General features: G+C 39.7%; 1 protein-coding gene across 3 annotated transcripts in view; it reads left to right on the top strand.

The window, feature by feature from the left end:
* The first annotated feature begins 6,774 nt into the window (after positions 1 to 6,774).
* Positions 6,775 to 25,209, top strand: part of TFDP2 (transcription factor Dp-2) — a 162,369-nt gene continuing 143,934 nt past the window's right edge. For 2 of the 3 annotated variants that reach the window (XM_038571098.1, XM_038571097.1), the window contains exon 1: positions 6,776 to 6,941. The gene's annotated coding sequence lies outside the window, so the exon portion shown is untranslated. Of the gene's footprint in view, positions 6,942 to 25,209 lie in introns of all 3 variants that reach the window. The other variant, XM_038571096.1, reaches the window with a different exon arrangement.

Genomic DNA, 25,209 nt, shown 5'->3' with positions numbered 1-25,209 from the left:
AAGGATTCAGTCAGTCTGGATTCCATTCCTTGACTGTAGTGGGGTCCATGGTATCATTCCAAAGTAGGAAATTTGAAGGTTGATAAACATTCACCTATTAGGAGGAAGAGAGAGGTTTTCTTTTAATTTTATTTTAGGTCAAAGTAATATTAGTCTAAGGAGAATAAGGAAGGGGGGCATTATGGAGATAGAAAAGCCAGAGCTGGCTTTTCTAAAATTTATAGCAATATTTTTAAAGAGTCTTGCAACTGTAAAAAAAAAAAAATGTAGGAAACAATGGGGATGGTAGGGGATAATAATGGAATTTTTTTTGCTACTTAGAAAAAGAAACACCCAATTAAGAGCTGGAGATCATAGGACAGATACATTAGATTTGCTAATTCCCCCTCCTCCTCCCCCTCCCCCGCCACTTGGGCAAGAACATTAGCTCCTGGATCCCAGGGAATTCTCATATCCTCTCACCCAGTCCACATGGCTCTTGCCCTGTCTCTCCTAGAAAGTCCAGTCTCTGTCAGCATCTCAGCTTCATCACCAGGCATTGTCAAGAACTGAGAAGAATTTAAAATTTTACTCTACTTGGAAACTAACAAATTAGCCTTCCACAGTTCCACGAATATTGACAGAAGATAGGAGACTCCTGGGTCAGAGTCTTTATTACTCACAGGCATAGCAAACACCACAATCTTCATGTTTGCATTAGTTTCCTTTACTTCTCAACTACATGGAGCAGTCCAGGTTGATGCTGTGCATGCAGTGAGTCTGCAGTACAGCTGAGGAATCTTAAGCTTAGGAGACTTGTGTCTTGTAAGGGGCTGCAAGTAAATGTGTCTGATGCTCACTCTTGAGGAAATTATATTATTATATTGCTTTTTTAAAAAAGATTTTATTTATTTACATCGGGAGAGGGAGTGCGCCTGCACAAGGGGAAGGGCAGAGAGAATTTCCAGCAGACTCCAGGCTGAGCACAGGGCCTGTTGTGGGGCTTAATCTCACAACCATGAGATCACAACCTGAGTGGAAATCGAGAGTCCACACTTAACTGACTGAGCCACCCGGGCACCCCTGTTTTACTATATTGAACAGTAAATAAAACTGCCCTCTAGTCTGGAGGGAGACACTATTGCCTCAGTGCCTCTGCTTGCAAGATAAGCAGAAATGAGAGAGCCACATAAAATTGACTCTAAACAATAAATTCATTATCTTGATTATGGCAGTGATTTCATGAGTGCATACCTATACCCAAACTCACCAAATGATTTACTTTTTTGCACAGTTTATTGCATGTCAGTTTCACTTCAACACAATGAGAGGAGGAGAAGTCTCAAATTGTTGGGACCAGTAGCCTCAGTGCCACCGAAGTGCTTTCCAGAAAAGGAGAATTTCAGGCCCTAATTTTTTAGCTTTTTATTTTGAAATAATTTTAGACTTAACAAAATTGAGAAAATGGCACCAAGTTCCCCTCATCATCCAGCGTCCCCTAATTAATAATTTACCTAACCATAATATAATCACCCAAACCAGGAAATTCACATTGATAGAAGAGGATTAACTAATCTACAGATCTTAGTTGGATCTTGTCACTTTTCCAACTACTGTCCTTTTCCTGGCCCAGGATTTAATCAAGGGTCCCACATGGCATTTATTTTCATGTCTCCTTAGTCTCCTCCAGTCTGACAGTTCCTCAGTCTCTCTTTTCTTCACATCTTTCTTGACAAAGAGTACTAGCAGTTACTTTATAGAATGTCCCTCAATTTGAGATGGCCTGACAGTTTCTTGTGATTAGGCTAAGGTTCTGAATTTTTGTTACAATGCTGCAGAAGCAATGTGGCCTTCTCAAGGCATGCTATCAGGGAGACACATCAGTATGTCTTCTTATTGAAGATGTTAACCTTGATCACTCGATTAAGGTGGTATCTGCCAAGTTTTTCTATCATAAGGTTACTATTTGCCCCTTTGTGACTAATAAGCATCTTGTGAGGAGATCATTTTAGACCATGTAAATACCCCGTTTCCTTTTTTTTTTTTTTAATACCCCGTTTCCCATCAAACTTTTCACTCACTGGTTTGAGCATGCATGGTTAGTTCTTGCTGGCAACAATCACTCCTGTACTATTTGTCTAATAATGGTGATTTCCTACTTACATGATTTCTTTACATTCATTCATTGGAAGAGCTGTCTCTCATCTTCCATTTATTATTATACCACTATTGGTCATCTTTTGGTCCACCTCACATCCTCTTGGTCCACCTTTTTATTCCAGTTGTTGCAGCAATCATCTGTCCAGTTATAACCTGACGGTACCTTGCATCACCATAACTTCTCTGTTTTGTGGGCTGGGATTTCTCTGCCTCCCAGCTTGGAACTGATTGGAACCAATTCTGTCATTTTCACCTATGATCAAACTAGGAGGTGCTAGAGAGCTGAGACTCTACGGTGCAACTTATAAACAATGGGGATGAGAACCAGTGTATAAACATGCTCCTCTTTGGTTCCATAAGTGAACAATTCTGAGATGTGTTCTTCACAGCTCCTTGCACTCTTCAGCTCCATCCAGCCTCAGTGGCCTCCAGCAGATGACCATCTCAGAAACACAGCCTTAGATTGGCTTTTCCTCCTTCATGTTTCAAGCCTCCCAGCCCCTATTCCTGTTCCTTGGAATCATTTCCCAGAATAAACCACCTGCATAGAAGAATTTGCCTCAGAGAAGGAGTGAGAAAGGAGAATAAGCAGATTTGTGCATTACTAGTCATTAAATATTTTGACTCTCACATCTTTCACATCTACAGAGGAGAGGTGTCCAAGCATATTCATAACAGCAGAATAGAAGAAAAAAAAATGTCAGCAAAGAGAATGGATTATATAAATTTTGTTATTTTTTACATCCATGAAAATGAATGAATTACATTAAGACATGACTCAAAGTGAGCCAATAATAATTTGCAGATGAGTAATAATGTTTGACCCTGGATATATATAGTTCAAAAACATGCAAAACTAAGCAATATATTGCTTGGCGTTAAATAAGTATGTGTTGAAATTGTCCAGAAAAAAAAGAAGATTGTAACTGAGGATAGGGTTATTATAGGGAGGGAAAGGCAGAGGGTCCTGTTGGGGAGGCACACACAAGAGCTCCAGTGATGATATGAGTCAATTTCTTTTTTTTTTAATAAATTTGTATTTATGATAGTCACACAGAGAGGGAGAGAGGCAGAAGCAGGCTCCATGCACCGGGAGCCCAATGTGGGATTCGATCCTGGGTCTCCAGGATTGCGCCCTGGGTCAAAGGCAGGCGCTAAACCACTGCACCACCCAGGGATCCCAAGAGTTGATTTCTTAAGCTGGTACATGAGGGTGGGTACATGAGGGTTTATCATTATTCCTTATACTTCACGTATTTTTAGGATGAATAAAATTTTTATCATAAAAAGATGTTAGGTTTGATACTGAGAAGAGGTTACTTTTATTAAGGGCGACTTGTGAAATCCTTCCACTGGCCTAACCAACTAAGTCATTCCAGATATGAACTCAGGAGAGGGTTGTGTTCCTGTCTGAGGAAATTCCAAGGCTTGGATTCCCCTCCGCCCTATTGATGTGATTCAGCTGCACATAATAGGACAGACAGTGTCTGGAAGACAAGGCCTTGATTTAACACATTTTTCTTTTAAGTGTTATTCTTTTGTCAGTCACTGGATGGATTAGGTGTGAAAACAGGATGCTGTTTTTAAAAAGTCCGTGTCTGCAACCGTCCCAGACAACTGCAGATCTTTTTTGTACAATAAAAAGGTGTCGTTAGGAACCTGTTACTCAAAGTGTGGTGTTTGGTGTAGCAGCACCAGCGCTGGGTGGGAGCTGATTGGAAATGCAGCCTCTACATCCCACCTCAGACCTACTGACTCAAAGCCTGAATTTTTATAAGATCTCGAAGTGATTCCTGTGCACACAAAAGCCTGAGAGGCACTAGTCCAGAAGTCCTCTAGCTGTGGCTACAGAGAGCCGCCCCAGCACCCAGGAGAGAGGGCAGCGCATGGAAGTCCTTCAGCTTTAACTGTTAGCAGATCTGTATCTTCCGGGGCCCTCTCTTGGGTGATCCACATATTTACAAGCATAGACTTTATTTATTTATGCTTCTTTCCTCTTTCCAGCTGGGCTGGGCTGTGGCACTCTCATCCATTCAATAAAAACTTCCCGAGCTGCTCGTAAGCACTGAGGATAGGGTAGTCAACAGGGTGGCATGACTCAGAATATCAAGGGGTTTACAAGATTGAGATACTCAATGAGGAATTATAAGTAAGTCTGATGAATGTCAAAGACACAGTTTTATGAGAAAAGAGCTGGAGATGGGGAGTCCGAGGAGGCTTTTCAGAAGAAAGTAATCTCAGCCCTGATGAGAAGTAGGCACGTGAAGGTGAGATGAAAGCACAAGGAATACCCATGAATGGAGCTCTTTGGACATTTATATGTGTATATCCAAAGCCTTGCACAGTTCTTGGCATGCAGTAAGTACTTAATAAGTGTTTGCAGAATCAGTGTGTGTTCCGTCATGTTTCAGACATCTACTCTCTGGCATGGGAGATAGTAGAAGCTTTATTTTCCTTTTCAAAGGAAATAAGATCCCTTAATGGGGAAATGAGAAGGAAGAGAGCTGCGTGTTGTGCAAATTGCTAAATTGGAACTGTGAGTGGGAACAAAAAATTGATTTACATGAATTTTCCTCCCTGAAGCAACTTGACAATTTATTCTGTTCTGGAGAATTTTCAGTTTTTGGCTTCAAAACCAAGCTGTTCCTTATTCTGAATTTCTTGGCCTGCTGTGAAACTAGCATTTAGTGTCTTTTACAGCATACCCTGATTAGGTCATGGAAATTCACAGCTAGATCAAACCAGTATATGGAAAATTTGAAATGTTCACTGCCCATTTTACTTCTTGGTATCGGAAGGTGTTATGAAACATTGACTTTTAAATCATTTTTTTTTCAAAAGCAGTATTATCTAATGATCACGATTGCCATAATTTATTGAACACTGTATATATATTACAGGGCAAAATCCTCATATTAACTCTACATGAGAGTAAGTCGAGCCATATGAATATTGCCAAATATTAGCAATTCATATGATTCCACTTAATATTGTCTTCAGATTCTCATCTTAGACACTTATTAAAGAGATTCGAGAATCCCTGACACCCATAGCCCTCCTCCAAAATTATGCACTGAGTTTTTATTATAGATAAGGAGATCTTGAGAGAATTACAGCTCCTTAATAACATCTACCCGTCTTACCCTCACTAGTCCCAGTGCTTTATGTGTCTACCACGATGGTTTACACGTTGTACTGAAGTGGTTTACCGTTCATTTCTCCCGCTAGACTGAGTTTCTTGAGGATGGAGGTTTTTTTCCTGTCTTGCTCATTTTTTTTGTTTCATTGTGCCGAGAGTATTTGAAAAGTATTTGCTAACGTGAAACCTTATAACAAAACTTCTGTGGAAACTTAATAAACACTATTGATTTGTTCCTGGAAAATGCGTGGTAATCACTCCACTGAGGCTTTTGCATTTTAGAATCGGTCCAAAGAGTACTGCATTTAACATTCCCCAACTCCTAGGAGTTTATCTATGTACAGTTTTGCAGAAATTGTCTCTCCACCCCACCTCAGAGAAAAGTCCAAAGGTGCTCTTTCACTTCCCTCACCTCCTTTAGATATTTCCTTAAATGGCATCTCTTCTGCCGCCTTCCCTGAGCACCCTATTTAATACAAGCCATCCCTCAAACACCTTTTCTGCTTATTCCTACCCCCCCACCATAGCACCTATCACATAATAGTTTACATTTTGCTTTTTTTCTTTTGCATATTTTCTTTCCCACCCCACGAGAATGGGAAAGAAAGCTCCTACGTGATTTTTCACAAAGGCACTGAATTGATAGACGAAATGTTTTAATTTTGAACAAAATGGGGCAGGTATTTGGGGGTGTGGGCTGCAATCTTCTCTTCAGCGTCTAAATGACATGGTGACCTGACCCGGTTTGGATTTTATTTGCCTGGGTATTGAGGAACCCACATCCCCAAGTGGTCTCTAACCGATTGTCGGAATAATTAATTGCGGGATGCCCACACGTGGCCTCAAAGTCACTTGTCCCCACCCTCCTCCTCGCGCTGCCCCCCGGGGGGGAGCCATCGAGGGCCTGGGGACCCAGATATAACCTCCTTAGTTCCTTTTTTTCCGAGCGGGAGAGAGAGATGGGGTTTTCCTGCTCCGGGCCTGGGGGATGGGGTTGGATGGAAAAGTCAGGATTCTGCCCCAAGCCCGGGGGAATGGGCGTGTCCACGAATTTTAGGCCTCAGGCCTGCAGCCCGCGCCGCCCGCGGCTGGGGAGCGGAGGGTCGGGTCGCCGCGGGGCAGCCCCTGCGACGCTCCTGCGAGCGGCCGAGCCCCGGGCCGAGCGCCGCAGGCCCCGCCCCCTCAGCGCGCGGCCCCCTCCCCTGCTCGGGAGGCCCGGGGGCGGGGTTTGTTTACTCCGTGCACGCACCGCCGGCCTGGCCAATCCGGGGGCAGCGGCGCCTTACGTCACTCGCGCCGAGAGCCAATCGGGGCTCACCGTGCTGCTCCGCCGCCAAAGCTCGCGCGGGGGAAGCGGGGCCGTGGCCGGGTTGGGCGAGGGCGACCAGGCGGCGGGGATCTGGGCTGCGGCCGCCGCCGCTTCTCGGCACGCGGGCGCGCTCCGAGCCTTCCTTTTTGGGCAGCCTCGCGGGCGCACGCACGGCCGGCGTCCCAGGGCCGCGGACTCGCGGGCCTCCGCCGGGCAGGCCGCGGATCGCCCACCCCTTCCCCCAGGGTGAGTCCGTCGGGACGCGGGCGCCACCGGAGCGGAGGCGCCGAGCCGCGCCCCAGGCTCGGAAGAACAGCCCTGAGCGGCCGCCTCGTCCTCTGCAGCCGAGCGGCGGTAAGGTCCGGGGCGCGGGCGCGGGCGCGGGCCGCGTGCGGAGGGCCTCCGGCCCCGGCCCGGCCCCTCGTGTTCCCGGGCAGCCCCCCCCCCCCCCAGGCCGTCTGTTTATTCCCACGGCGCCCCCGGGCCGGGCCGAGTCCCCCCTGAGTGGGGGTGGGGTGGGGTGGGGTGGGGTGGGGTGGGGGGCGGGACCCGGAGAGCCCCTCCCCCCTTCCCCTCCCCCCGCGCCCCGGGAGGGGGCGGCGACCCCGCGTCACGCCTCGGGCGGCGGGCGAAGGGCTGCTGTCTCCTCTCGGGTCTCTTCAGGTCTTCAGGGCAGAACGATGGCTTCTAAGTCTGGTTTTCCGACTTTTCCGCCGCCCATGACTCACACGCCTCCATCTGTCCCCGCCAGGTGTATTTCGGAGCCGCAAAGCTCCGTGCGCTTGCGAGAACCTCCCATGTCGCCCAAGGGAACTTCCCTCTAGAGTGGAGGGTCGCCTCGGGGGCCCGCGCGCCTGGAGGAATTGCCCAGGGCTAGGACCCCCTCCCCCGCTGGAAAATAGAGAGGTTTTGCAGGATCGGCTCGGGGACACGGTTCCGACCGGCCTCTGGCTCCAACTTTTGTTGTCTTGCCTCGTGGGGGTCTGCAACCGCCTTTTCCAGGTGTTTCGAGGACCAGCCTGCGGAGCATCTGGAACGAGCTCGGCCGGGTCAGGCGCCCCGCAGGAGTTGGGCGCGTTTGTTCCGGTCTCCCGCGAACGCGGGTTCAGAGAAGCGCCCCGTATTGTTTCTCTTTTTTTTTTTTTTTTCTGTCGAAACAGTTAACAGGCTCATCCCTTTTCATATTTGCTGCTGAAGCTCCCTTTGAGCCTTTGGTACGTTTCTCTTCCTCATTCTATCTCACAGGGCTCAGACTCCCTGTCCCACTTATTTGCTCTCTTTTTAGTAAGTCAGTAGCTCATTCTCTTCCTTCCTTCCCCTTTCTCCCCTAAATCTTAGTTTTGTGAATTTTCATTTGACTTCGGTAGCTTGATTTTTCTTCCTTTCTTCCCCCCCCCCCCCCCCCCGGGCCACTCTTCTTTTAATGGTTCGAGATGATCTTCACCCAAAAAATACAAAGTTATTCATTTGCCCTCTGTTAGGACTGTAACCATGATCCAGGCTGTGCTCAGAATTAAACGCAAGATAATGTAGTTGATCTGACATTGCATGTTGCTTTTCTGTTTCCTTGGCTAGCCTATAATCTAGCTAAAGCTTCGTCACTATCCTATTGCTATGATAAATCTTTAATAGTAGCGTCCATTCTCGAGTAACACCGGGAGAAAAATCAAATGCCTAGACCCCAGATTCTATCACCCTCGTGTACTGGCTCTGGATGCTTTTATTTATTAGAACATCTTGTGCCTGGAACTAGAGTCTGGTCTACTGGCAGACACGGTGTCTGTAGCACTGTTCTGGCCGTACAGTTGCAGTTTCAGCAATGTGGCACCTATATTTAATAAAGGCTCAACGCTTATTCCACGTACTTTTGAGTCCTCTTTATTTCTAGCGGTTTAAGAGGGAAAACGGAATTTTTCAAGTGTGTAATACTTCATATTACCAGTCTGTGATCCTGTAACTTTCTCCTCCACTCTTTTAAATGTGTAGTCCGAGTGGCACTTTTCAAAGTTTTTCCCTTGCAGCCAAAAACTCTTAACTGTCTGAGCTGTGTGCTCTCAATGCAAATTGAAATTGGACGTACAGATGATTATCTCCAATGTGAGAAGAATTTGTGACTGAAAATTATGCACTAAAAGATACTTTAAAGGATTCAAAGACTTTTTTATAATTAGGAATTTAAATGTGAAGGGACTTTTTTTTTTTAACATGATAGAAAAACTGGCTTTGTCCTGCTGTTGCTAATTTATGTTTTATATTTAAAAAATGCATGATATTTACGTTGCACCACAGCATTTTAAAGCCCTTTTAGATATTTGAAAGTTTTAATTTTATCTTATTTTTTAAATTTTTTATTTTATTTTTATTTATTTATGATAGTCACAGAGAGAGAGAGAGAGAGAGGCAGAGACATAGGCTGAGGGAGAAGCGGGCTCCATGTACTGGGATGCCCGACGTGGGATTCGATCCCTGGTCTCCAGGATCGCGCCCTGGGCCAAAGGCGGGCGCTAAACCACTGCGCCACCCAGGGATCCCTATTTGAAAGTTTTTAGAACGCTATGAGGAAACAGACTAAGCAAAAATTAAATTCATGGCAAAGGTAGTGAATTCGAACATAAATATTCTGACTTCTATTGTTAGTCTGTCATTCTTAACAGTTAACTCAGAAATAAGATAAAAAGGAAGAGTTTATCTCTCTCTTTGTCTCTCATGAATAAATGAAATCTTTTTAAAAAAAAAAAAAGGAAGAGTTTATTTATGTTTTTTTTAAGATTTTATTTGTTTATTTGACAGAGAGAGCACAAGGAGAGCGAGCTGCAGAGGGAGAGGGAGAAGCAGCCTCCCCACTGAGCAGGGAGCCCCACATGGGGCTTGATCCCAGGGCTTTGATATCATGACCTGAGCCAAAGGCAGGTGCTTAACTGACTTGAGCCACCCAGGCACCCCAAGAAGGGAGCGTTTAAAATAAAGCTTTGTTTGTTTGTTTGTTGTTTATAGATTTTATTTATTCATGAGAAACAGAGAGAGAGAGAGAGAGAGAGAGGCAGACACTCAGGCAGAGGGAGAAGCAGGCCCCATGCAGGGAGCCTGATGTGGGACTCCATCCTGGGTCTCCAGGATCACACCCAGGGCTGAAGGTGACGCTAAACCACTGAGCCACCCAGGCTGCCCTAAAATAAAGTTTTAAAAGCAGAGCAGGGAAATTTCTAATTTGAGCATTAGATATTGAGTAGTACATCTTAGCATCTTTTTATCTTTAAACTTAAGTATGTTTCTTTTAAAGGTTAAATAATAAGCCACACTAAGAATTTACTCACAGTAAAGTTTACATTGTCACTTGGCAAATTTTACTTCTTTTTTTTTTCTGACTTTGTCATGTATTTTAGACTCTAATAGCAAAATGTATCATAATAGATCTTAGAAGAAACTGGAAAGCATAGAGTTGAGGTTTTTAGATCATAGTACTGTAAGTTATAATGAATTTTAAAGATTATTAGATATACTTGCCTTTTCATACTTAAATCCTTTCCATTTTGATCTGAGACATCTTACTATAGGGGTGGGGCATGAATAGATTTAAAAGTAGGTTTATGGACTCTTGGAAATTTTATGCAAAATTGTATACATTTGTGTATTTTTCTGGAGAGAAGATTCATAGGTATCTAGTTTCTGAGGCATAGGTATTTGGACAATTCCAATTTTTACAATGTAATTTCCTTTACTGAACCAGAAATTCCATCTTCACTGGTTCTAATTCTGTCTCTTCCATAAGTGGGGTTTCAACTATTTGAAGATACTTCTTATAGTCCATTAATTCTTTCTTTAGACAAAATATTCTCAGTCTTTTGATTTGAGACTCCTCACATTACTGATAGCTTATTTGTGGATTTGTTTCAGTTTATCCATATTCTTCTTAAAAGTGTGGTATCCATAGATATTTAATCAGTAAAGAAGACCGTAAGTTACCTTTCTGATTTTAAAACATGTACTTTAAGATTAAGAGTAGATTTGCTTCTTTGGCAACCACATTGTACTGTTAGTTCATAATAATGTCCTGGCTGAGAAGACAAACTCTGGAGCTAACCTGCCTGGGTTTAAATCCTAGCTCTTCAGTTTATCAGCTGGGTGACCTTGAGTAAAATATGTAAACATTTTTTGGGCCACAGTTTTCTCATATGTAAAATGGGGTTTGTAATAGTACCTGTCTCATAGGATTGTTAAAAGGAATAATTGAACATATGCTATGTAAAGCATTTAGAATGACCCCTGGCATTTAAGTGCCATATACATCACCTTTTATTACTGATTTTGTAGTCAACTAAAATTCTTGAGTTGTTTTGCTATGTTCTCCCAATTTTTTAAAAGAATTTTTTTTTGGTAGGACTTCAAATTTATCTATAATAAATTTTATCTTGTCAGATGGGTTCCATTCTGTTGACTTTAACAATGAAAAAAATATTTGGTCATATGATAAATATGGACTTATTTAAGTATAGATTTGATAAGCTGTAAGTTTGATAATGCTGACATTGCCTTCATGCACATCTTATTAAAATGTTGATTAGGCAGGGGTGAAAAAGGTTTGCTCTACCAGAGATTCTCTTAAGATTAATTAAAAAAACTTATTAATTCTTTGGCTTAAGTTGTTCTGACAGAAATTCAACTAATTTAGCATATTCACCCCAAATATTTCCAAATTTTCACAAGAAACATATAAAAAACTTAAATAATTGCCTTCCTAAAATCTAGATAATTTTATGTACTTCATTTTTTAAAAAATCCTACCAGATAATTTTATATACTTAATTAAAAAAAAAAACCCAACCCTATCAGTTCAGTAACTGTCAGGAAGAGACCAGTAATCTGCCATTATTTGTCCTTAATTAACTGCTATACTGGTTTCCAGTAGTATTGTTGGTTACTATCTTTTCCATGTTCACAAACTTATCTAAGAAATGATTCTAGAATCCTGGCTAGAGTTATATTTAACTTCAGCAATCAATAGTTGACAGGATCACCTTTCCCTCCGTTTTTTTTTTTTTTTTTTTTTTTTTTAAGTAGGCTCCACACCCAGTGAAGAGCCCAAAGCAGGGCTCAAAGTCATGACCCTGAGCTGAGATGAAGAGGGAGATGCTTAACTGACTGAGCCACCCAGGCTGCCTTCTCCGTTTTTGAATAGTACCGCTGCATATCCTGTCTTTGACCTTATGGGATCCTCTCCTGCTTCCCATAGTTTCTGAATAGTTGCCAGCAGCTACGTGGAAATTTCATCTGGAGCTGTATACCTCGTGGACGTTTTGCCTGGAACAGTTAAGAACTCTGTAATCTCATTCATATTGAGCTTTGGTTTTCATTAATTTATTGATTAAATTTATTAAATGCCCCTTTTATAAGAATACCAGTGTTTGTTTAACCGCATCCAGTCTGAGAGGATTTTTCTTAATAGAGATGCCTGAAGTAAAACTGTAAGCCACATCTATGTCTCTCCATTCCTGCAGTTACCATAGTCTGGGCCTCCCCTCTTTCTTCTCTGGACTATAGTAATAACTTCCTATTGACCCATCTTCTCTAATCTTTTTCTTTCTCTAATGCTTTAGCATTACAGCCAGAGTAATCCTTGTTTTTAAAATGTATGGATTTCTTTAAAATCTTTTCTTCCTCATTGGAATAATCTGTAATGATCTAATTAGATTTTTAACTCTCAGTATTTTTCAACTCTTAGTTTTTCTGTTTACTATACTTTTAAAGTCAAGCCCCCTCCCCCCCCCCCCCGCCACTTTTTAGCCTTCCTTGTTATTAGGGATAATATGTACCATTAGCCAGATAGGCATGGAGGATTGGTGACTTCCAGCTGGCCTTTGTGTGAATCACTCAGCAGACAGGTATGGAGTGCTTACTAGATTACAGGCACTGTGTGAGGGGCTGAGTTGACAAACTTGACAAAACCTCAGCCCTTCAAGAATTCTAAGTCCGGGGCGGGGGGGGGGGGCACCTGGGTGGTTCATTTGATTAAGTGTCCTGCTCTTGATTTCTATTCAGGGCATGATCTCAGGGTTGTGAGATTGAACCTGTGTGGGGCTCTGTTCTGGGCGTGGAGCCTGCTTAAGATTCTCTCTCTCCCTTTGCCTCTCCCCTCTGCCTAGCCCTTGTGCAAGCAACACTCTTAAAAAAAAAAAAAAAAAAAGGAAAGAAAGAAAAAGAATTCTAAGTGCAGGAAGAGATAGAATAGAGGAAAGGATTTGGAGAACCAAAAATCTTTTTTTTTTCACATTTAAAAGCATAATAAATTTTTAAGAGATTCTATTTTACTTTAAATAGCCTAGTATGTGGTTACTGAAGAATGAGTTTGTTAAAGTGACTGATTCAGTTGTAGTTAAGTTATATCAAATTGTAAAAGAGCAGATCTATAAATGTGGAAAAATAGTACATATTTCAAACTGCCAAAATAAAATGTTTAATCAGAACTAGAAGCAGAAGGTGGTTATAGGGGGATAGGCAAAAAGCTGTGAAGGGGGAGTGTGAGGTACAGGTCTCTAGTTATGGGATAACTAAGTCACAGGAATGAAGGTTCAGCATAGGCAGTATGGTCAGTGGAGTTAGAGTTTTATGGTGAAGGATGGTAGCTACACTTGTGAATCCAGTGGTAACATAGGGAGATGTTGGGCCACTATGTTACATATTTGAAACTAATGTAACATTGTGTGTCAACTATACATCAATAAAAAGATAAATAAAAACTAACCGTAAATAAAAGCAGAAAAGTGGTTATATAAACCTATTTCCACTTTTTCAGAGGCTCTGTCCTCTGAAACATACAATGAGGTGCTGCCTTCAAAAATAAAAAACAAAAAGTTACTGGAAGCACTAACTTCTCTTTTACAGTTCACTCAAGAATGGACAGTTAAAAAATAAATTTAAGTTTTTCTTCACAGCATCCTTGAAATTATGGTGGTAATATAAAACTACCTATAAAAGAGGAGGATTTATTCATTGCTATTCAAAGGAGAGAAAGGTGATGATAAGCAGTTGCACTCAGAACATATACAACTAACAAGTGGTGGTCCGTAAAGTGACTTCTAGGTTAGTAAGTGTTTGAAAAACCTGTCAGATAGTAATTCTGCACTATTTGATACATTTTAAGCTATAAAAATATAAGAAAATTTTGTAAGCATAATGATTATGTATCTTTAAGTTGAACAAGTCAGTATTTGCAGGCAACAGAATAATATATTACCTGTGCAGGCATTCCAAGAAACATAAACTGAAAAATCAGTGTGAAAAATTCCATCATTATGTATGAAAAGAAGTAAAATTTTTACTGATGTTAACATTCTGCCTAATTTGCCATTAAATTCATACTATCCCAGAGATACTATATATCACAGTTGCTGTAAAAATAGCTACTAAAGTATTCTTTCTTCCTGAACCAAATTTTTTTTTTTATTGTTATTGTATCAGATCCAGTGGTATTCTTGGGATAATCAGGACTATAACATACTACAACTCCGAGAAAGATCTGTTTCGAGTTTAGTTGTGTAGGCTAGTTGAAGTTATGCTCTAGGGAAAAGAGTTCAAAACAATTGAATTTCCTCTCGACATAAGTGACATAAAATAAGTTTCAAGAAACTAAAATGCTAAGCAAAAGCATGTGAAATTAATACTAAGGAAATGACTTTTCAGAAAGGGGTCACAACAAACAAAATACTTCTTCCTCATAACAAAGACATTCCAAGAGATGTGAGAGAGATCATACTAAGTAAAGAAAACAAGAGATTCTGTTAATATAAGTAGCTCATTGAAAAAAATGAAATTCTGTTTAAAAGGCCATTCTTTCATAATCTGCAAGATGTAAAAGACCGTGATATATTTTCTAGGATTAAGTAAGAAGATAAAGATCCATAGTCTGAATATTTTGTACTCGTTATGAATTTGTAATGGCTTACTTTACCCAACACCTACTATGTGGTAAGGATCTCAATTAATTCTTCCCCAAAGTGTATGAGATAGATTTAATGTCTTTCATTTTACAGATAAAGACACAATTTACTTTACAGGGATTAGAAAAGCAGTAATGGCAGAGCTGGGGCTGACCTATGAATCTGTAGAGCTCTAGTGCTGGTCACTTCACTATTCTGCTTTGCTAAAATACTGTCTTAGGACATTAACATTCATGCAAGAACCCAACAATCTTTATAGCTTATTCCTAGTTGGTCTTTCCAGTATAGTTTCTGTTTTTATTCTAGAGTATTGTGAATTTATCCAAATATAAGTGAGTAAGTGACTTGAAAATTAGCCATTGTTTTTGACTGAGTATCCTTTCACTGTGTCACTGTTTACTAATTGAAAAAATAGTTTCTGTGTCATGTATGTGGTATCTTCAATTCAGCTGTATTTCAGTTAATTGGTTAAATCATGATTATGAGCTATGTGAATCTATTATACTGATGGTTTGCTGCAAATAAAAATGAGTACCTATTTAGATAGGGCGCACTAACTTCTTTGTAACAAATAATTTTATTTTATTATAAGGTCTGTATCATGTGTCATATGTCCTTTTATATTGTTTAAAAATTAAATGTATGTAGGCTAAAAGAAAAAAATGTGTATAATGAAATGATGTAAAATCTCAAAGTTGTGATGAAAGAAGAGAAAGAGGCTAAAAGTGTTTCCAGAAAGTAAGAAGAATAAAAATATAATTGCAAATAATAGTGGCACAGAGCAGAAGCAGCATGTATTTCATAGTTACAGACGTGGTGGCCAGTTCAATTTATGTCTGGGAAATTGAATATGCAACAGGAAAATAAGTGTATTTAAAAATAAGATTCTATCTTCATCAGGGTGGAATATATAGCACAAAAGAAATCTTTTTTTCTCTTTGCCTTTAACTTTAGGCATATATTGAAGCATTCTGACAAACTGTTGAATGGAGCTCAGATCTTAGTATCAAAAACCTTTGACTTATTTAGTACTTATTCTTGTTTATATAAAATTTACTTGAGTATTTCAGTCTGGAGAGAAATATTTTGACTCAGATTGGCCTTGAGTGAAAACAGGAAACTATTACATTAATTTGACTTACTGTTACATAAAGCTTTCTCTGATTTTTTAAGTACCTCATGGGTAGAATAATCCTCCGCCCACCATCTAGTTGTTTATTAGTCTTCCCATGACAATACACAGAATATGAAGCAGTTTTTCATGTTGTAACTAAAGCAGTTTTGATGAATTTTATGCAGTTAACCTACATCTATTTTAAGTAACCAGTCTGTGTAGTACTTTTATGTCCAATACTGGAAGTTCTCACAGTTTACATATTCTAGTGCTTACACGGTGTGGATCTTACTGCCTATTTTATCTACTCTTTGTCTTAAGAGTGTACTCTAGGAGATCAGGTGGCTAAGGATGAGGAAATAAAGTAGGCTAATTGTGCTTCCTGGATTCTTCTGGGCTTTTAGGGTCTCAGGTTTGTCTTTTTATTTTGAACTAATTTTAGACCTACAGGAAAGTTGTAAAAGTTTTACAGAGAGTTAATTATATTCCTCAGCCCATTTTCCCTAATGTTAACATTTTATATAATTGTAATTATTAAGAGCAAGAAACTAACATTGGTACAATATTATTAGCTAAACTACAGACCATACTTGAATTTCATCAATTATTTTCACTAATGATGTTTTCTGGTCCAAGATCCTATCCATGTTCCAATGTTGCTCTTCTCTTCTCTTCTCTTCTCTTCTCTTCTCTTCTCTTCTCTTCTCTTCTCTTCTCTTCTCTTCTCTTCTCTTCTCTTCTCTTCTCTTCTCTTCTCTTCTCTTCTCTTCTCTTCTCTTCTCTTCTCTTCTCTTCTCTTCTCTTCTCTTCTTTCTCTTCATTCGAGACAGAGAGAGTGAGAGGCAGAGACACAGGCAGAGGGAGAAGCAGGCTCCATGCAGGGAGCCTGATGTGGGACTTGATCCGGGGTTTCCAGGATCCTGTCCTGGCGGAGGGCGGCGCCAAATCTCTGAGCCACCTGTGCTGCCCCCTACATTGCTTTTAGTTGTTTTATCTATTTAGCCTTCTCTGTTCTCTAGCAGTCTTCAGTTTTTCTTTGTTGCATGACTTTGACATTTGAAGAGCACTGATTGTATGTTTTTCAGAATGTCCTCTACTTGTGCATTGTTGTCTCATGGGAATGCGGTTAAACATTTTTGGTAAAAATACAAGTGATGTGTCTTTCTTTCACAGATATCATATCAAGGGGTTCATCATGTCAATATATTTCATCATCAGTGATATGTACTTGGCCACTTTGTTAAGTTGATGGATGCCAGGCTTCATTTTTTTACATCCAGATCTCTAATCCTTCGGAATTTATTCTTGTGTATGAAGTGAGATATGGCTCTAATTTTATCTTTTTCAAAATGGTGCCTGGAACTTCTCATTAAAAAGCTCATCTTTTTAACTGGTACAGAAAAGCATTTGAGGCAATCCAACACTCATGACAAAAACACTCAACAATAAGAACAGAACAAAGCTACCCTAATACAATAAAATCTGTATATGGAAAGCCCACAGCTAACATACTCAGTGGTGAAAAGACTAAAAGCTTTTCTTCTAGAGGCACCTGGGTGGCTCAGTCAGTTGAGCATCAGGCTCTTGATTTCGGCATGGGTTGTGATCTCGGGTCGTGGAATTGAGCCCCACATTGGACTCTGGGCTAGCCCAGAAATTCTGGAAGTCCAGATTCTGGATTTTTTATTTTAAGATTCTGGACTTCCAAAATCTGCCTGGTATTCTTTCCCTCAGCCCCTCCCCCTGTGCACGCACAATCTCTCAAATAAGTCTTTAAAAAAAAACTTTTTTTTTAAAGTTCAGAAATAGGATAGGGATGTCTGCATTTACCACTTCTGTTTAACATGGTACTGGAATTCCTGGCTAGAGCAATTAGGCTAGAGAAAGAAATAAAAGGCATCTAAAAGAAGCAAAATTATCTCTGTTTATAGACAATAAGATCTTACATGTTAAAAAATCCTAAAGATTTTACATATAAAAACCTGTAACAATTGATAAACTCAGCAGAGTTGCAGGATAAAAAAATCAACACACAAAAATTAGTTGCATTTCTGTATGCTAACACAGTGAACAATTCTAAGAGGAACTTAAAATTCTATTTAGGGTAGCATGAAAAGGGATGAAATACTTGGTGCATTGATACACTGAAAACTAAAACATTGCTGAAAGAAATTAAAGACACAAATGGACAACCTGTTTGTGGATGGAAAACTTATTATGATTAAAATACACAAAGTGATGTACATATTCAATACAATCCTTATCAAAATCCCAATGATGTTTTTTATGGAAATAGAAAAATCCATTCTAAAATTCATATGGAGGGCAGTCTAGGTGGCTCAATGGTTTAGCACCACCTTCAGCCCAGGGCGTGATCCTGGAGACCCGAGATCAGGTCCCACGTCAGGCTCCCTGCATGGAGCCTGCTTCTCCCTCTGCCTGTGTCTCTGCTTCTCTCTCTCTCTCTCTGTCTCTCATGAATAAATAAAATCTTTAAAAAGTAAAAAAAATTCATATGGAACCTCAAGGGATCCTAAATAGACAAAACAGTCTTGAAAGAGAACAAAGCTAGAGGACTCACACTTCTCCATTTCAGTACTTACTAGAAAGCTTTAGTAATCAAACAGTATAGTATTAAACAGGGACAGATATGTAAATCAGTGGGACATAATAGCCCAGAGTAAACCCTTGCATATATGGGCAGATGGTTTTCAACAAGGGTGCCAGGACCCTTTATGGGGAGATGACAGCTTTTTCAACAAATGATGCTGGGGAAACTGGATATCCACATGGAAAAGAATGAACTTGTACCTTACTTTATACCATACACAAAAATTAGCTGAAAATGAATTAAAGACCTAAACTTAAGAGCTAAAACTACAAAACTCTTAGAAGAAAAGATAGTGGGGTGCCTGGGTGGCTCAATGGTTAAGCATCTGCTTTTGGCTCAGGTCGTGATCCTGGGGTCCAGGGATCAAGTCCTGCATGAGGCTTCCTGTAGGGAGTCTACTTCTCCCTGTCTATGTCTCTGCCTCTCTGTGTGTCTCATGAATAAATAAATAAAACCTTGAAAAAAAAGACAAGGAAGAAACTTCATGACATTGGATTTGACAAAGATTTCTTGGACCAGGGGCTCCAGGTTGGTGCAGTTTAAGAGTGATTCTTGGTTTGGGTTCAGGTCACGATCTCCGGGTTGTGAGATTGAGCCCCACATGGGGCTCTGCACCCAGTGTGGAGTCTGCTTGAGATTGTTTCTCCCTCTCCCTCTGCCCCTCCTGCTGTCTCTCTCTAAAATAAATAAATCAATCTTAAAAAAAAAAAAAAGATTTCTTGGACCTGATACCAAAAGCACAGGTACCAAAAGTAAAAAGTAAAATAGGTTAATTGGATTCCATGAGGTTTTAAAACTTCCCTACATCAAAAGACACCATCAAAAGAGTGAAAAGATAACCTGTGAAATGGGAGAAAATATTTGTAAATCATATATATCTTTTTTTTCTTAAAGATTTTATTTATTCATGAGAGACACAGAGAGAGGGAGAGAGGCAGAGACACCAGCAGAGAAAGAAGCAGACTCCATGCAGGAGCCCGACGTCGGACTTGATCCCGGGACCACAGGATCACTCCCTGGGCCAAAGGCAGGCACTCAACCGCTGAGCCACCCAGGTGTCCCTAAATCATATATCTCTTAAGGAGTTAATATCTGGAATATATAAAGAACTCCTATCAAAAAACCTGATTGAAAAATGGGTAAAGGACTTATTAAATAAACATTTATCCAAAGAAGATATACAAATAGCTAACCAGCATATGAAAAGATGCTTGATATCAGTAATAATTAGGAAAATGCTAATTGAAACCACAATAGATACCACCTCACATTTCTTAGGATGGCACCTATGGAAAAAAAAAAGTGTTGGTGAAGATATGAAGAAATTGGAACTCTTGTACACTGTTCTTGGGGACATAAAATGGAACAGCCACCATGGAGAACAGTTTGGAAGTTCCTCAGTATTAAAAATGGAATTACCATATGCTTCAGCAGTTCCACTTCTGGATATATACTCAAAGTGAATCTTGGGGTGCCTGGGTGGCTCAGTCAGTTAAGCATCTAACTCTTGATTTTAGCCCAGGTCATGATCTCAGGGTCATGAGATTGAGCCCTGAGTCGGCTCTGCACTCAGCGGCAGGTCTGCTTGAGATTCTCACTCAGCCCCATCCGTCCCCCCACTTGCACACATGCACTCTCTCTCAAATAAATCTTAAAAAAGAAAAAGTGGAGTCTTGAGATATTTGTGCACCCATGTTTACAAAAGGAGGAAGCAACCCACGTGTCCATCAACAAATGAATGGAAAGCAGTGTGGCATATATATACAATGAAATATTATTCAGCCTTAAAAATGGAAGAAAGTTCTGACACTATAACATGGATGAACCCTGAGGATGTTATGCTAAGTGAAATAAGCCAGGTACAAACAGACAAATACTGTATGATTCTACTTGTATTCTACTTAAAGTAGTCAGAATCATAGAGATAGTAGAATGGTGGTTGTCAAGAGTTGGGGGGATGAGAGTGTGTGAAGTTATAGCATTAGTTTTTCAAGATGAAAAGAGTTATGGAGATTGGTTACATTAAATGTGAGTGTACTTGATGCTGCTGAACTCTACACTAAAAAATGATTATGATACTAAATTTTAGGGGTGCCTCGCAAGGTCAGTTGATCAGAGGCTATATAGTATTTTTAATGTCTGGTAAGGCTGTTCTCCATATTTTTTCAGTACTTACTTGGTTATTCTTGTGTGTTTTTCAACTTTATTTTGTTTAGTTTAGTTCTTTTTTTTTTTTTTTTTAAGCAGGCTCCATACCCAATATGGGCCTTATTAACTCAAGACCCTGAGGTTAAAAGTCACATACTCTACTGACTGAGCCAGCAAGGCATCCCTCTGTATCAACTTTGTTTTATTTATTTATTTTTAAAAAGATTTTATTTATTTTTTCAAGAGAGACACAGACATAGAGGGAGAAGCAGGCTCCCTCCAGGGAGCTCGATGTGGGACTTGATCCCGGGACTTCAGGATCATGCCCTGAGCTGAAGGCAGGCGCTTAACCACTGAGCCACCCAGGCGTCCCTGTTATCAACTTTTTTTTTTTTTTTGGCTCTTTTCAGTTTATTGCATGAAGGAGTTACACTAGTCCAAGTTAAAAGCAGACCCCAAATGGTTACATTATACAAGCTGTGAGGTTTTTAAACTTGTGACAAGGGACAGAAGGGAAATTCTACTCATTGCAAGGAAATCCTCACTTAAGCTTCAGTGAGCGTCAGGAAGCGAGGGGGCTCGAGCGGGAGGCTGCTGAGTCCTCGGCGGCAGCTCAGTGACTGGGGACCTGTTATCAACTTTTATATCAACTTGTCTAACCTCATAAAATCGCTTGTTAGTATTTTTATTGGGATTACACTGAACGTATTCATTAAGTTAGGGAGAATTTATATCTTTATGATGTTCAGTTGTCTTACCCAAGAACAAGATACATTTTTTCTTGTTCATGTCTTCTTTACTGTCTTAGGAGTTTTTTAAAATTTCCTCAAATAGCTTTTTTTTTTAAGAGCTTTATTGAGATATAAATCACATATAAAATTCACCCTTTAAGGTATACAATTCAGTCATCTGTCATATATTCCTAAGTATGTGCAACAGTCACCACTACCTAAGTCCAAAACATTTTCATCACCCCAAGAAGAAATAACATACCCATTAGCAGCCATTCTCCCTCCCCTTCTCTCTCCTGCCCTTGGCAACAAATTTACTTTATGTTTGTATGGATTTGCCTACTCTGAATATTTCATATAGATGGATTCATACGACATATGGTCTTTGTGACTGGCTTTTTTCACTTAGCATAATGTTTTCTAGATTTTACATGCTGTAACATGTATCAGTGCTCCATCCCTTTTTTATTGCCACATAATACTCCATTGTGTGATATACCGCATTGTGTTTATCCATTCATCAGTTGGGGGGGCATTTGGGTATGTTTATACTTTTTAGCTATTATAATAATGTTGCTATGACCATTCGTGTACCGACATGTTTTCAGTTCAGACCTAAAACTCATATACAAGTTTTATATATTTCTTATAATCTAATATTTCATCTTTGCTGTTGGGTTGTCTTTACCATTATAATCCACCTAGTACTTAACTGATTTTTGTTTTTCTCTATTTTTATTGTTGCTGTACCTAAGTTAAATTCAACCATAATCTAACATTATTGGTTTTATTCTTGCCTGATTTTGGTGTGAACAGGTTTTGCTGACTTCATCAAATGAGGCACTGTTTGAAACAGAATTCTTTGGAAAACAACATGTATTCTTTCATTTGGCAGGGCAGGTTTCCATATGTCTCTTGGATCACCTAATTATGTTGATGAAATTTTATTTATACCCTTACTGACTTTCCTTTTTTGTCTACTTGGCTCATCATTACTGAGAGATATGTGTTAAAATCTTCTTTTTTTTATATTTTATTTATTCATGAGAGAGAGAGAGAGAAGCAGAGACACAGGCAGAGGGAGAAGCAGGCTCCATACAGGGAGCCTGACGTGGGACTCAATCCCGGGTCTCCAGGATCAGGCCCTGTGCTGAAGGTGGCACTAAACTGCTGAGCCACCCGGGCTACCCAAAATCTTCTTGTATAATTCTAGGTTTTTCAATTTCTCCTTGTACATTTGTCATTTTTTGCCTTAATATTTGTAAACTATGTTATAAAATACTTTCAAATTTAGAATATTTGTGTCTTCCTGCTGAAAAGACCTTTAATCATTATATCCTCTCTATCCTCTGTAATGCTCTTACTATAAAGACCATTTGTCTATTTATAGAGTCACATTGTGTTTCTGTTTTCATTCTATTTCTCTGAAGTTATGCTTTTGATATGTCTCTTGCAAAGAGCAGTTGGATTTTGTTTTGCTTTTTGTTGTTTATTTTAAACTCAATGTGTCAGTCTTTTAACTAATGAGTTTATGTATTTGCATGTCTTTTACTATCTATTTATACCATTTTTTCTATGCTGCCTTTTTTAGATTTACTTTTTTTTAGAGGTGGGGGAGAAGGAGAATCTTGGGCAGACTCCCCGCTGAGCACAAATACCCATGTGGGGCTAGACCCCATGACCTTGAGAACCATAACCCTAGCTGAAAACAAAAGTTGGTCACCCAACCAACTGAGCCATCCAGGCGCCCCTTTTTCTGTGCTGCTTCTATTCTTCATTCCTGCATGCTTTTGATTCTTTTATACTTTGAATGGTTGTCTTTACATTATTAGTGAGCATATTTAATTTAATACAATATTTCCTAAATAGCACCAGTCCCACAGAATTCCTTAATTTTGATCAAGCTTCTCCCTTATTGTTGTCCAGGCTATATTTCCTCCTGTTTCCACCCCCCCTCCACATTTTTTCATCTTTTAAAATTATTCGGTATAGCTATTATATAGATGATGTTTGTTTATATATACTCACTTCTTTTTTATTTGCTCCTCTTTCTTGAGTTTCTTTTGCATTTTCAGTTTCCATTTTCCTGAGGTATATTTTTTGGATGTGTCTTTATTGAATATTTGCAAAGGTAAACCCAATGAGGATGTTTTTATTTCACCCTTATTTTTGAAAAATAGTTTAAGATTCTAGCTTGCTATTATTTTCCCTTAATTGGCACCGTGAGGATTTATTTCATGGTGTTTTTGTTTTTAATGTTGTTGAGAAGTCTTTTACAGTCTAGTTATCATTCCTTTGTAGATAATGTTTTTCTGTCTGACTTTTCTCCAGGTTTTTTTTTTTTTAATTGTGGTAAAATACACATAACAAAGTTTACTATCTTAGCCATTTTTAAGTGTACAGTTCAGTGTTAAGTACATTCATATTGTTATGCTACCATCATCACCATCTCCAGAATTCTGTTTGTCTTGAAAAACTGGAACTCTGTCCTCATTAAACAGTACCTTGCCATTCTCCCCTTCTTTAGCACCTGATAACCACCATTCTACTTTCTATGATTTTGACTACTCTCAGTAGTCATGTAAGTCCTATAAATAGAATCCTACAGTAGTTGTCTTTTTTTTTTTTTTAAAGATTTTATTTATTTATTCATGATAGTCACACACACAGAGAGAGAGAGAGAGAGAGGCAGAGACACAGGCAGAGGGAGAAGCAGGCTCCACGCAGGGAGCCCGACGTGGGATTCGATCCCGGGTCTCCAGGATCGCGCCCTGGGCCAAAGGCAGGCGCTAAACTGCTGCGCCACCCAGGGATCCCAGTAGTTGTCTTTTTGTGACTGGCTTATTTCACTCGGTATAGTGTTCTCGAGGTTCATCCATGTTGCAGCATGTGACAGAATTTCCTTCTTTGTTAAGATTAAATAGTATTCCATCATGTGGATATAGCACATTTTTGCTTGTGTCTTTTATCTGTTGATGGACGCTTGGATTACTTCCACATTTCCCCTACTGTGAATGCTGCTGTCAGCATGAGTGTACAAGTATCTTTGTGAGACCCTGCTTTCGATTCTTTTGAGTATATACCCAAAAGTGGGATTGCTGGATTTATAAGCCTATTTCTATTTTTTGAGAAACTTCCATACTGTTTTCCACAGAGACTGTACCATTGTGTGATCCCACCAGTATATACAGGAGTTCCGGTTCTTTGTATCCTCACAATACTTTTTTGGTTTTTTTGTTTTTTTGTTTTTTCTTTTTTAAATAGTGGTCACCCTAGTAGGTATGAAGTGGTACCTCACCGTGGTTTTATTTTGCATTTTCTTAATGATTAGTGATGTTGAGTATCTTTTCATGTGCTTGTGACAATTTGTATATCTTCTTTGGAGGTCTGTGCAAGTCCTTTGTCCATTTTTGAATCAGGTTGGTTTTTTTGTTGTTCAGTTTTAGGTGTTCTCCTTATATTTTGGATATTGATCCCTTATCAGATATATGATTTACATATATTTTTTCCCATTCTAAGAGTGGCCATTTTACTTTGTGGATAGTGTTTTTTGATGCATGAAATTAAACATTTTTCATTAAACCCTATTTTTCTTTTTTTACTTATACATTTGACATCATTCTCCTTCTGCTCTTAAGATCTATTTCTTTTTAATGTTTTGCTGTGTGTAGGTGAATTGTTTTTGTTCTGTTTTGTTTTTAGTTGGAGGTCATTGTGATATCTGAATCTGAGAATTTTTAGATCTTTTTAATCCCATGGTTCCCAGAGCCTAGAGCTAGAGGGAGACATTTTCTTGTTATTTCTTTAATGGTGGTTGATTTCTCCCTCTCCTAGTCCATCCTTTCACTGAGAATGTCTGAAATCTCCTTTCACTGAGAATGGAGCTTCAATTCCAACTCTTAACTTCATGTGGTTCCCAAGGCCTTGTCTCTTGTCACTGTAAAGCCATTAAAAGCTGAAAGTTTTGGTTATTTATGTTGACAAATTTCTCCATGGCAGCTGAAAGCTTTGGGTTTTTTTGTGAGCTCAATGTTGAGAGAATATTTAATTTCTCCATTTCTAGATATTTTGTTAAGGTGAAGTT

Source organism: Canis lupus, chromosome 23 (assembly GCF_011100685.1).
Source record: "Canis lupus familiaris isolate Mischka breed German Shepherd chromosome 23, alternate assembly UU_Cfam_GSD_1.0, whole genome shotgun sequence".
Classification (NCBI taxonomy): Eukaryota; Metazoa; Chordata; class Mammalia; order Carnivora; family Canidae; genus Canis; species Canis lupus.
Note: the sequence above shows the minus strand (reverse complement) of the source record. Positions and strands in the feature narration are given on the sequence as shown.